The sequence below is a fragment of the Pogoniulus pusillus genome, chromosome 12 (assembly GCF_015220805.1).
Source record: "Pogoniulus pusillus isolate bPogPus1 chromosome 12, bPogPus1.pri, whole genome shotgun sequence".
NCBI classification, from domain to species: domain Eukaryota; kingdom Metazoa; phylum Chordata; class Aves; order Piciformes; family Lybiidae; genus Pogoniulus; species Pogoniulus pusillus.
The window spans coordinates 15,632,944-15,646,551 of NC_087275.1; positions in this window are offsets into that span (position 1 = coordinate 15,632,944).

Consider the following 13,608-nt stretch of genomic DNA (forward strand, 5'->3'; position numbering starts at 1 on the left):
TAAGAAACTGAAAAATGTCCAGGTAACACCACTTATCTCATTCAAAGCTACTAGCTGGAAATATTCACAGACAAGGCCTTGTCTACAGCAGCAACTCACTGTGGCTGGTGCAGGCACCAAGAGCTCCCCCACTCCAGGGGTCTCATGGTCACATCACCCTTGCCCACTATAGTGGATATCCTCCTTTTCAGCTTCTCTGGATGGGTTTTAAGTGGCTTGTGGTCCATAAGCTGCATTAGGAACTGGATGAATGGAGTCCCACAGCAACTCCTCTCTTTCTTGGTATATTCCACATACATATAGCAGATTTAAACACAGAGTGAACAATTTTAACCAACCCATGAGATGCAATATCTAGATCTTACCAGGAAACCTTGAAAGAGCAGACAACAGTAAGAACAACAATTTAGGTGGTCATTGCAATACTTCAAATGTGTCTCACTGAGTAGGCTTAGAAAACATCACTAACACCAACTTTTCTTTTTTTTTTTTAATAATTACCAGAGGAAAGAGAATATTCCAGTGAGGGGATACTGAAGTCAAAATTAAAAACCTGTAATTTGGGTTCAGAAGTTGGTATAATACAGATCCTAACCACAATGAGAGGTCTTCAACATTATCAACTCTCAACAATTATATACTGGCTAGGCTCACAAAACAGCTTTGTTCTGAACTGGAAGCCACATCTGCAAGCAGCAGTAATTGCTACCAGAGGCAAAACAGACAAAAACCCCCAGCCTTTCTATGTAAAAGGCTTTGCTTTAAGAAGCAAAGAGGGGAAAAAAAATAAAATCAAAGACTCTATAACCTAGCAAACAAGGGGACTAGAAAGGAAGAGGGATCCCAAAAAACCACTTGGTAACTGTTCTGAGCTCAGCACACATTTAATGAAATGTTCTGTTCATTAGTTATTGAACTTCCATCAGCAGTTTAAGGGAAAGCTACAAATGGAAGAGATGAAACGTAATCAATTTCTCCTGAAACTGCATACATTTCCACACTAATCCTCAGCAAGTTCATTCCAACCAATATTAAAACCCAAATCAATTAATACTAATTGCTCACCTTATTTTCACAGAGGGATCTTTGCACTACAGCAAGCTTCAAGAGAGGGGGGAAAAAAAAAAAAAAAGGAAAGCATGAAGAAAAAAAGGCTATTTGTACAAAAGCAATTTACTTGTCTGGTCTTTTTATAGCCATTTAACTATGCACTTAATTATTTTGGCAGGTAATTCTGTCAGCTCAAGTTTCCTTCTTCACAACCACCCTTTTGCAGGCCGACAGCACGAAGCAATCACATTTTTATAACCTCACAACCTACAGAAACAGAATAAACAGTTTTCTGAGTCATGGGGTGAAATCCCAAGCCCACCGGCTCCATTAGCAGATCTGCCATTAAGCTTGTACAACTGGTGTAACTTTCCCAGGAGACAACGATGACCAAGCAAGGAAACGTATTTTGCTAGTGACAAGCAAACATAGCACAATTTACATTCAGTTTTTCTTAAACACAAGATACCCATGCAGATAGCAGAGAGTAAGTGGAAGATACATTTGTTCTCCTCCGGTGTAGGAGTGTACCAAGTTTTCTCAGCACCCCGTGCTGAATCTCCAAAGGGGTTTTTCTCTTCCTGCACTGCATGTCAGGCTATACCTCATCAATCATCGCCCCATTAATAAGTCTTGAATTTTTTTTTACACAGGTCCATTAACGTCTACAAGCAAAACAAGACAAATATGTGGGGGAGGGGGAGAAAGAAAATCTCTTCATGATGACAATCTTTCCTCTTGGTTAGTTTTAGGAAGAAAATCCTGCCAAAACAGTTCTCCGAAGTTATAGGTAACTTCGACCTGCTTGGCCCAAATCAATCAGGGTGTCCCTTGAGCATCCTGCACCCCTCAGCCCTCATACAAGCAAGCATTAGGACCAGTGAGACCCTAAGAAGACTTTCCCAGGAGCTAAACAAGCACACCTGCCAAGCTCCTCTGGTTTCTTTCTGTCTCCAAAATCACTGCAGCTAAGTCATGTCTCACCTGTCTCAGATGCGACAGACACAGGAGACACACAATATAGAACACTGCTGGGCTGAAAACCTTTACTTCATCTGAAAGAGACAGATCAGGTATGAGAGGCAGTAAGGGCGGCAGAAATGCTTTTGAGGTACTTCTGCTTCAGCTGTAACTAAGCAGCCAAGAAGTGACTTAAAACTACTAACAAGGTAGTAACCAATAACCTCAGATCACTGCTTTTCACATCATCTAATTACTGCACTTTCTGCATTGTTTTGCATTTTAATTCCCTCACTTGGTCTTGTCCAATACTGCAGGGAAGCCAAGTCTCTTTAGGGAAGGCATTTAACTTTTTCACTTCCAAACTGGAACAAGTGAAGTATTACTCACTGCCATGCTACTTTGTCACCATCACAGCTCTCCGTCTCCTAGCACAGCAGATATCGAGCCCTCTGGACCAAAACCCACTGTCGTCTCTAGAAAGCTTGTGGCAGGAACTGGAAGAATTAAACTAAGTCAGCCCTCTCCACACTTTTTTACTGTGGCTCTCCAGATCAACTGTCACACAGCCCGTGGAGACCAGGTTTTAAAGTGCCACTGCAACCATGTGTGACACAAGCATCTACCCAAACTCTAGGGAGGGTCCATGACGAAGGAAGAATCTTCAAATGGAGGCCTCCTGCAAGTTATGCAGGTGTGGACAGAAACGAGGATGGGGCGTGAGCTATAGTATTCACAAAAGTTTCAAACAGCACCAAGACTCTGCAAGAACAGAGTCAGGCAGCTAGGAAGCAGTACTCTTAGGGTTTTAAGACATGCTTTTAGTAAGCAAACTAAGCTGAGGAGCTGATGCAAGCAGAGGGCTGCTGAGGCTGGGACATGGAGGGTGATGCCTTTTGCTGGGACAAGAGAGAGATGCCTTTTGCCCAAGGCTTCGTGGTGACTAAGTGCGGCAAGTCCTAGGGAGAGCACCAGCAGAGAAGAGTTGTGGGATAGAGCACAGATAGTCTGGCCCGTTCAGGAGGCTATTGGTTGTGAAGGAATGACTGGCTGCAGGTCAGAAAACTGTCAAAGCTCAGGGGGTTTCCATGGCCTGGGAGATCAAAGTGGTGCTGGAGTGGAGGAGGTGGCATACAGGAGAGAGAGGGGCCTGTTTAGAGATGCAGATGGTAAGAGCTGAAGTCAGATGGAAAACAGTCAGAAAGCCTGCCTGGGGTTAATGAGGAGACCCACATCTCTCCCCAGACCATGCCAAGAGATAAAGGTGAGCACAGGATTTGCTTCAGAAGAAGCAAAGGGAACCACCTGTGATGAAGTAGGGTAAAAGATAATCTGAAACAACAAAAAACGTCTGCTGCTATGATAATGGATAGGTCTGTCAGACAAGCAGTGACTGGATCCAAGCAGGAATTGCCTGGCTTGATGAAAACCTAGTACCTGACTGAACACTGATTTTCAGTGAGGGTGGAAAGACAGGCAGGCAGAGGGCTAATGTGATAACCAACCAGTTGGACTACTGTAAAAAAATACAACACTTCAAAAGGGAGGGTGGGGGGAGGGGGAGTCATGAGAGGAATCAAAATGCAAAGTGACACTTTCACGACATCACTAGTTGTCTCCATGCCATTCTCTGTGAAGAAGGCAGACAAGATGCAGGCAACCAAGGTATTCATGTTCTTGTAAAGCAGCACTGGAACAAGCAGGAAACTGTGGGCAAAGTATTAGGCCACAGCTTTCTGGCAGGAGGTTTTAAATCCCTAGATAGAAGATGTTTTGAGTGAGAGGTGAGAGATGAGAGATGTTTTCCAGCTGTGATTTAACTTTAGCCTGGAAATATGCAGTTGCTCTACAAAAGGTAGTTCCTAAGAGTATTTCTTACAACAAAGGGAGAGGGAACTCCAGTCATCTCAGACTGACATAGTGCTACTGTCAGCCAGTGTGAGATGAAACAGCAGAGCATTGACTGCTAACAATGCAGGACGAGATGCCTCTCTCACATTAGGAAAAACAGTGTCTTCCCTTAGGTAGTTGGTTTGGGTTGCAGTCCTCCACAGGAGACTGTGGAGCACATATGGCTTTACACGGGGAAAACCTAAGAGCTGTTCCTCTTTGAAAAGGCATTTGGGAAAGAAAATTAGCAGGACATTCTTTCCATATAGAGAGGCACAGCTGCAACCCCTCCACTCTCCCTGGCAAGGAGCACATCTGACCCCACCAGAATGAGGGTTTTGTATGAGCCCTCAGACGAGCTCATACCCGTGGGAACAGCAACAACAGAGGGGGAAATTGACAGATCCTGACTCCTAAACCTGTCTAACAGCTCTCTTCACACCAGCACCCACTGTTGCCACCCCTAAGTAGCTGCTCCTAGCATCACCATGCCAATGCCAGACCTTCTGGAACAGCCACCCACCATGAGCTTTGCCACTTCACCTGAGCGTCACATTGGGCCCAAAAGAACACCAGTATCTTCTCATGCCACGTATGAGGTAGTGTATGGCCAAATCCAACATTTGAGGTTGCCTGAAAACATCTGCAGTCAATTTCATCCTCAGGAAACAGCTTCCAACAGAGCAATCAAGTTACTGCACAACACAGTCCCACTTTGCATGGACATCTTTGCCAGCACTCCGCAAAAGGAAGGACAGTCCTGCCCTCTAGTAAGTCATACAATTAGACAAAGTAAACGAGTTGTCAATAAACCCTTGATTGTTCAATGAGACATAACTAATGGGAAGGCAAATGTACACTGCCAGAAACCACGACATGATAGCCGTAATTTCCAAGTTATGCTTGATGTTTTTGTGATGCAGCTATTTTCAGTTGCTTTGAATCTTCTTCAAAAAGTCAGTCATTAAACATGTCGTGATTGTTCTGAGCTCAGAAGCACGCATTTCATCAGTCCAGGTGTTTGAATTATTTATCCATGGAGAGGAAAGCTGCACTACTCTTAGGAACATGGCATATAAAAGATAAAAACAATTAGACTTAAGACATGCTGAATAACATGAAGCAGTAGAGAATTCTCTTGTGAGCAAGGTAATTGAGACCCTGGGTTCCACGTATTTATTTTATCACAAACCAAGCTGCAAAACTCAAAATACAGAGATGTGCTGCCACTGTAAGAAACGTTTCCCAACCATAAGGCACAACAATTGTTTTCAACATGGACAAAGCTCCAGTCAAAGGTTGGCACTTTCCCTACTTTGAAAGATCAGAACTTTAAAAATATTTTTTTTCAAAACCAAAAGCAGTAACTAGGGAAAAATCAGAATACTTCATGAACTCTTCTTCTGTAAGTGTGACTCCCAGTGGATAGGACCAGTCTCTCCTGAAGAGCAAAGGAGTCCAGCAAGGCTGGATATTCTTCAAAAAAGAAATATTAAGGGCAGAAGAGCAGGCTGTCCCCACGTGGCAAAAAGATGAGCAGGAGGGGAAGACAACCAGCCTGCCAGAACTAAGAGCTTTGATGGGGACATAGGAGAAAAAAGAGTTTATTACCTTTGCAGGAAGGGATCAGGCAACTGAGGAGGACTACAAGGATGTTGTGAGGCTATACAAAGAGAAAATTAGGTCCAAAGCCCAATTAAACTGGCTGTCATAAAAGACAATAACAAATGTTTCTGAAAATGCATTAGCAACAAAAAAGCAAAAAGAGGACTGAGAAACTCAATCCTTTATTGAATGCAAGGGGGAAACAAAGTGCGAAAAAGACTGAGGTACTAAATGTCCTGTTTGCTTCAGTCTTAATAGAAAGGCCAGTTTTCCTTTGAGTCCACAGATCCTTCAGCTGGAAAACAGGGAGAGGGAGCAGAATGAAACTCTCATTATCCAAGAGGAGATGGTTACTGACCTGCTATACCACTTAGACACAAACAGGTCTATGGACCAGATGGAATCTACCCAAGGAGCTGGTGGTAGCATTTGTCAAGACACTTTCCATCATTTACCAGCAGTCTTGACTAACAGGGGACATCCCAGTAGACTGGAGGCCAGCAATGAGATGTACATCTGCAAGAAGGGCCAGAAGGAGCATATAAGGAATTACAGGCCTGTCAGTCTGACCTCAATGCCAGGAAAGGTTATGGAGCAGATAATCTTGAATGACATTACATGGCATGTACAGGAAAAACAAAGGATCAGGCCTAGTCAGCATGAGTCCATGAAAGGCAGGTCTTGCTTGACTAACCTGACCTCTTCCTATAACAAGATGATCCACTCCGTGGGCAAGGGAAAGGTTGTCAACGTTGTCTAGCTGGAATTTAGTAAAGCTATTTTGACACTGTTTCCCACAGCATCCTCCTGGAGATATTTGTAGCTATCTGTGGCTTGGATGAAAAAAGACTTCAGTGGACAAAAGAAAATGGCTGGGTTTCCAGTCCCAGAGTGGTGATGAATAGTTAAATTCAGTTGGCAGCTGGTCACAAGTAGTGCTCCCCAGGGCTCAGTACTGGGGACGGTTCTCTTCACTATCTTTACCAAAAACATTAAATGATCTGTACAAGGAGATCAAGTGCATCCTCAGCAAGTTTGCAGGCAACACTACGCTGGGTGAGAGGGTTGATCTCCTGAAGGGTAGAGAGGCTCTGCAGAAGGAAGAGGACAAGCCAGACAACAGGAAAAGGCCAATGGTGTGAGGGCTTACAAGGCCAGGTATAGGGTCCTGCACTTTGGTCATAGCAACCCTGAGCAACACTACAGGGCTGGGGAAAAGTGGCTGGAAAGCTGCCCAGTAGAAGAGGACCTGGAGGTATTGGTCAACAGCCAGCCAAGAAGAAATTCTTGTAAGTCTGTTTAAATTGTAATGGATTAGGTATTTTGTCCCAGCTCTCAAATGACTTGGCTTTATCCACTGAAATTAATGGAGGTCAAAAAAGTGGTGCATCTCTACTGTGCACTGAAGAAAAACTGTGTCCTGCTGCCAAGATAGATGCGTTTATATGCTGCTGAAGGTAGCATCACTACCTTCACTTAGAATGACTTAGCCAATTAAGTTGATAGCACAGCAGACACTGGCACTTTCTGATCATGCAGGAAAACAAATAGGCAGTTTTCATTCCAGCAAAGAATCTGGCCCTTCTCCCAGCTTCTTACCTGCTTTCTCTGCCTTATCACCAGGCATTCAGCATTGCCTGCCACAGTAGCAGACCATGGCTACTGAGCAACAGCCCACTCCTATGTGAACAAGCTAAAATCCTTTTCTGATCTGTGCCATAATGCACAGAGACCCAGAGAGAAGCTCAAGGTATTTCAACTCACTTCAAGCCATTGGCAGCTGCTGTTTCAATCATTTTGTTTGTATAATCTGGGCAGCACACCAAAGATCACAAGGTTTGGGATTAAGTTTCATTTAGAAAGCATCTCACAGAAGTGGAATCACTCCTCCATTTGATTGAGGAAAAACCATAGGCTGCTGACAATACTATCATAGGCAGTAACATCACTGACACATTATCTATAAGAAATATAAAAAACATTGACCTGGAAGATTACTCAAAAAAAATTAGAAAGGCAGACCCCTGAGACATCCTCCTTGCAACTCCTTTTTACATAAGCCCACACTTACAGTGCTATCAACTGGCTGAGACTCCTCAGGTAACCTACAAACCATTTTATGAGACCAGTGCACACACCAATCTGAGTGTCCAGAAGGGCAGCCTACAAAGGAATGACACGCCTATTATTGACAGAATTCTCCTCAGAGCAAGGAGAAAACCTACGATGCACATATGTCACCTTTTCTGAAAGTGACATTGGCTCAAATTGATTTATAATGGGAAAGTGACCTGTTTTGAAACCAAAGGTCCTTGGCATTAGTGCTCAAAGAATTGTCTGGGAGACACTGTAAAGGGTACCCAGTTTCACAAGGGCTAGCAGCCAAGGGGAAAGAGAAGGAAACAAAAGCAACTGTAATATCAGTTCAGTCTCCCTCACCACGGCCTGCCTAACTGCTCCCAAGTAGAGGGGATCCTGGGTGCCCTTACTTGTTAGGATCAATTCACAGAATATTATCGAGTCATAGAATGGTCTGGGTAGGAAGGGACCTCTAAAGGTCCAACCCCTATGCAGTCCAACCCCCTGTGCAGTCAGCAGGGGCATCCTCAGCCAGATCAGGTTGCCCAAAGCCCTGTCAAGCCTCACTTTGAATACCTCCAGGGATGGGCCCCCAACCACCTCCTTGGGCAACCTGTCCCAGTTTTCTATGACCCTCATAGTAAAGAACCTGTTCCTAGCATCCAATCTAAATCTGCTCTGCTTTAGAGTTTGAAGCCAATGCTCCTCATCCTATCACTACAGGCCTTTGTAAACAGTTTCCCTCCATCCATCTTGTAGGCCCCCTTCAGATACTGGAAGGCTGCTATTAGGTCTCCCAGGAGTCTTCTCTTCTCCAGGCTGAACAACCCCAGCCTCCTCAGCCTGTTATAGCAGAGGTGCTCCAACTCCCTGATCATTTTCATGGCCCTCCTCTGGATCCGCTCCATCAGGTCCAAGTCCTTCCTGTATTGAGGACTTGAGACCTGGATGCAGTACTCCAGGTGAGGTCTCATCAAAGTGTCAGAATCACCTCCCTGGATCTGCTGGCAGTGCATCTTTTGATGCAGCCCAGGATGTGATTTGCTTTCTGAGCTGCAAACTCATATTGTCTGCTCATATCCAGCTTCTTGTCCATCAGCACCCCAAAGTTCTTTTCCACAGAGCTGCTTTCTGTCACCTTATCCCTCAATCTGTATTGATAGTGAGGATTGTTCTGGCTCACGTGTAGAGCCCTGCACTTGCTCTTGTTGAACCTCATGGGGTTCACTCAAGCCCACCTCTCCAGCTTGTCCAGGGCCCTCTGGTTGACATTCTGTCCCTCTGGCATATTGACAGCAACACTAACTTGGTGTAACCTGCAAAGTGGCTGATGGTGCACTCGACCCCACTGTCTATACCACTGGTAAAAATATTAAACAGCACAGGTCCCAGTTTGGGCTCCTGAGGGACACCACTTGTCACTGCTCTCCATCTGGACTTCAAGCCATCGAGCACTACCCTCTGGTAGTTCTCCAGGCATGAGAATGCTTCATTTGATGCTTGAGTAAAAAGACTGATGTTGGTGGAAAGCAATTTTATCAGCCTACACTTTTGTCATTAGTTCTGGTTAGAGATACATATGAGACAGCATTGTCATTTCATGGTTTGGTTTTTTTTTTTTTACTAAAATGCTTTTTGTGGCAATTCTAAGGATAATTACTTTGGGGGCTGAAATTTCCCAATCTTGTTCCAATTACACAGGTACATATCTGAAGAAGAGCTATGTGGTTGTTTAAGATTTTTAAACATGTTCTCAGATAAGCACAGCTGCATTTTTAATGGCAGCTAAAATTACAGAATTTAAGAAAGGAACATTTGATGCGATGTTTCACACATTAGTTAACAGTCTTCCAAGACACAAAGCTCCAGTTGCTCTGGAAACTGTAACTTGGACACAACCATGTAGATACCTCAACCTCCTGGCTATAAACGAAAGCACTTTAGCAACACTGCACTATCACATGACATTTTTTTTTCCCAAACAAGTACTGCATCCTGATCTTCACATAGGAAGGGCACATTCTGCATCCCTTCAAACAGGGCACAGTTCTCTGTTTGCATTTCCTTTAAGCCTTACAGAAATGACTGAGCAAGAGCCAGGAAAGCATGCAGACCTACCACCAAGACACTAGCCCTCCAGATAAGGGAGAGGTGGGAAACACAGTTGGGTATTTGAGGGATATGCCATGGATTCAAAGCAAGGCTGTTTCTTCCCGCAGCCACGTGGTGCCTACCATACCACAGGCACAGCTGGAAGCAAACGCCGGTACCAAAAGGAAGATTTAGAAGACAAATGAGCACAGCGGACTGGCTGGCATCTCGTACACCGAGCCCTCAGCCACTGGCCCACAAGGAGGCAGCAGGAAGCCTGGAGCTGGGAATGGAACAAGATTATAGCCATCGTTAGAAGAAAAGCAGAGGGGGACGCTCAAAATCGGAGTAGGAAGAATAAGTGGAAGATGTTTGTGAAGGAGCTCTGGACACAGCCCAACACCAAAAGCTAGATTTATTTTTTAATTTAAAAAAAGAGGGAAGTAGTAGATACGTAAATGACAGCCAGAGTGTTGGTTGCTGTGGAAACCATAACTTTGGATTCCGTGGCTCAGACCTAGCATTGCTATTTATACCATGCTTCTCACTACCGTACTAGAACTTCATCTGAGAAACAGAGAGCTCTAGTACCAGCCAAGCATAGGGTTTTTTCCCCTGTGACATTCAGTGATCTTTCCAAATGATGCCTCTCAGTTTTGTCTTTTTTTTATCATCTTCCCAGCCACTGAATGACTACACAGCACAATCACTTCAGATTAACAAAAAAACCCAACGAACATCACACATTGGTATTTCTCCTCTTCCAAGCAAGATTGGCCAATCAACAGACAGACGCTGTATAGGTTTCACTGAATTCTACTTCTGTCAAGAGCAACCAGAGAAGCCAAAAAGGGTACTTAAAACAGCAGCGTATCTTGTTTCTCTTCAGGCAAATTCATAGGCATTGCTTGAGATAATGGAGGGTCAGATCCCAAAGTTAGTTATCACTAAAGATTATGAGCATTTAAGGACTCTAGAATATTGTGTTTAATATATTGGAAAACACAACTGGGTCATTAACGCAAGAACAACAACAGCAAAAAGGCTACAAATTAAACTCCTGTTAGAATAATCCCTTTAAATTTCTTTTTAATCTTTATTTTCAAGTTGTTCTGCTGTTCAAGAAGGAAATAGCTTTTTCCTCCATGGGAAACATGATTCTGGAGCAGTAAGAGTTCCTGCAGCCTAAGCAGGAGTAGGATTATTCTGCCCGTAACCAAAGCAGAGGTGAACCAAGTCCCCACGGGTGTCACATTCCTCTTCACCTCCACCATTCCAGAGCCCGGAAGGGAAGAAGCGGTTCCATTCCCCACCCGCTCCTGTATCACGTTTTACCTCCAGTAGTATGGAGGTGCTAGGATAATGTGTCCATTGCCACTACCAAATATACGCAGTTAACTACCACAGGAATGATTATTAGGTTTTAAGACACTTCTCAGGACCTGTGCATACATCAATCCCCAAATCAAAATGCTTGTGGCATACAAGGGCAATTAAGGCAAAAGCCAAGAGAGAAAGCCAAAGCACTTTCCAAGGTCAGTTACACCTTCAAAATCCCACAGGACTGCCCCATCCCTGTGGACTCATCAGGAAACAGCAAGAACAAACTTTACATGCAATCAAATAAGCAATGCAAGGCATTATATCATAGCATTGAAGTGTCATTGCAATTGACAGAAGCATTTTAATAACACAAGGAGGAAAGATGCTCTAATCACAAATTAGGCAGCCAAGTAATCACTCCATAGATCTCAACCTCCCCTAATTTATTCCAATACGTTTTTTAATCAGAATTTCATAGATAGTATCATGGTTCACAAGCATTACCTATTTCCTAGCTCTAGCCAGCTCTCACCACTCCAGAGTCCTCTGTCTGCCACGAAGAGGGGAAGTGGGAATGAAGGACCAACAAGGAACGGAAAGCCAGTTCCTCCCAGCGCTTCCCAATCCAACGTGGTGGTAGTGAGCGGCGCGCTGGATACGACCGCATTTGTGCCAGGGCTGCCGACGTAGCCCAAGACTGCGAGGATCAGCCGCTAAGAGCCCCCAGCTGCAGCCAGGGCAGGCTATGCCTTGCCCTTAATGACCCCCCGGCCAAAACGCGCCAGCTGCACCAGCTACGCGCTCATTAAGCCGCGCGCGCTCCCAGAACGGCACCGCTTCCCCGCAGCAGCAGCAGCAGCAGCAGCACCTGGTGAAGGGACTCGGCGCCCGCGCTCCGCACGGGGCCCGCCACGGGCAGCGCCGGCTGCTAGGGGTCTCCGAGGGGGCCTGACAGCCCACACACACACCCCGCGCAACCTCCCGTGGGGAGGGGGGCACGGTGACGCGTTCTCGCAGGCCGTCTGCCGCAGGGCCGGCTCCGGAGACGTGCATTTGTGGGTCCAGACCGCGGTAAAGACCCGGACATCCCTGCGGGCCCCCTCCTGCGCCGCCGCACCGGCGGGGGTAGCGGCGTCGGCTGCCGACAGCCCACACCGCGAACAATACAGCGGGCCCCGGCGGGCCGGGAGCCCACCCGCCCTCAGCGGATCAGAGCAGCCGCACCTCCACACACATCCCGTCCGGCCCCTCCAGTGCGGGCGGCAGCGGAGGGGCTGCGAGTCGGGCCGCGGCGCCGCACAAACGCCCGCGGCGCGGGGCGCTCCGCCAGAGCGCATCGGCATGAGAGGGGATACCGTGCGCGAGGGACGGGGACGCGATCCACTGACCTGCCGCGGCCAGGCTCGGCACCGGGGGTCGTCGCCGCCACCGTCGCCGCCGAGGGAGCTGCTCCCCGCCGCCGGGCGCCCGCGGCTGCCGCCGCTCAGAGCGCACCGCCACCAATAGGCGCCGCTGCCATATTGTTACTGCCGGCGCTGCGAGGGGCGGCGCCGGCGGACTCCTTAGAAACCGGCGGCCATTGGCTGTCCGGCGAGTCAATCCGGGCAGGGCCAGCCAATGGGCGGCAGCGGCGGCGAACAGCGGGGCGTTCGGAGTTGGGATGCTGTGTGACAATGGCCCACGCGGCGCCCGGGAGGGAGGGGAGGGGCCGCGCGCCGGGGCAGCGGGGCGGGCGGCGCCACGTGCGGACCGCTCCCCGCGCCCCTGCGCCCCGCGGAGCCCGCGGTAAAAGCGGAGAACAGGGCGTGCGGGCTGCCCGCCGCCCCGGGGAAAAAGGTGAGGGAAGCGGGGGCGAAGTTGGCGCGCGCTGCGACGGCGAACGTGATTGGCTCTGGGCGGGGAGAGCTTGGCTTCGAAGCCAGGCCGGCTTCCGAGACTCCGGGGACTTGTGTTTTCGCCTCTCCATCGTCGGCTGCACCGCCCAGTTCGGGGTAGAAGGTTCCTGACCGTTGCGAGGAGCTCCGGAGCCACGGCAGGAAAGTGCCTGACCACCTCAGAGGTGGGCTGTGTTTGGAGGGGTTCAGGAGCCGCCAGAGTAGGGGACCTGACCGCCCCAGAGGTGGGTTTGAATTCCGGGGGCTCAGGAGCTGTGCAAAGTAGGATCATGGCTCCCAGCCACCTCAAAGTCCCCTGGAGCAGTGCTGAGCTATTCCCTGTCTCTCCTTCACGTTCTCCACTAGGCACAAGAAGCCGTTGCCCAGCACATGCCGATGGCACCAGGTCTTTTGCCCAAACCTTGTCCTACACTTGCTTCACTCACTATAGGCATCATTCTACACCACATTACCCTTTTTCTCGCAAAGCATCAACAGCTGTCTGCACGGCTCAGAGAGGCACACAAGCTGCAACAGCTTTTCCCTGTGCTAGTGGCTCTTGAGCTATTTCTGCATCTGAAGATTTTGAGGGGATTTAAGCCAGAGCATCACGTGCACAGGCTCATTTCAGCGGGATGTAGGGAAGCCAGGGTGAGCATCTTCTCACAGGCATTGCTCAGGCTACCAAAGTGGTGGTTGGTTGTTGTTTTTTTAAAGTAATGACTCAGCTCAAATC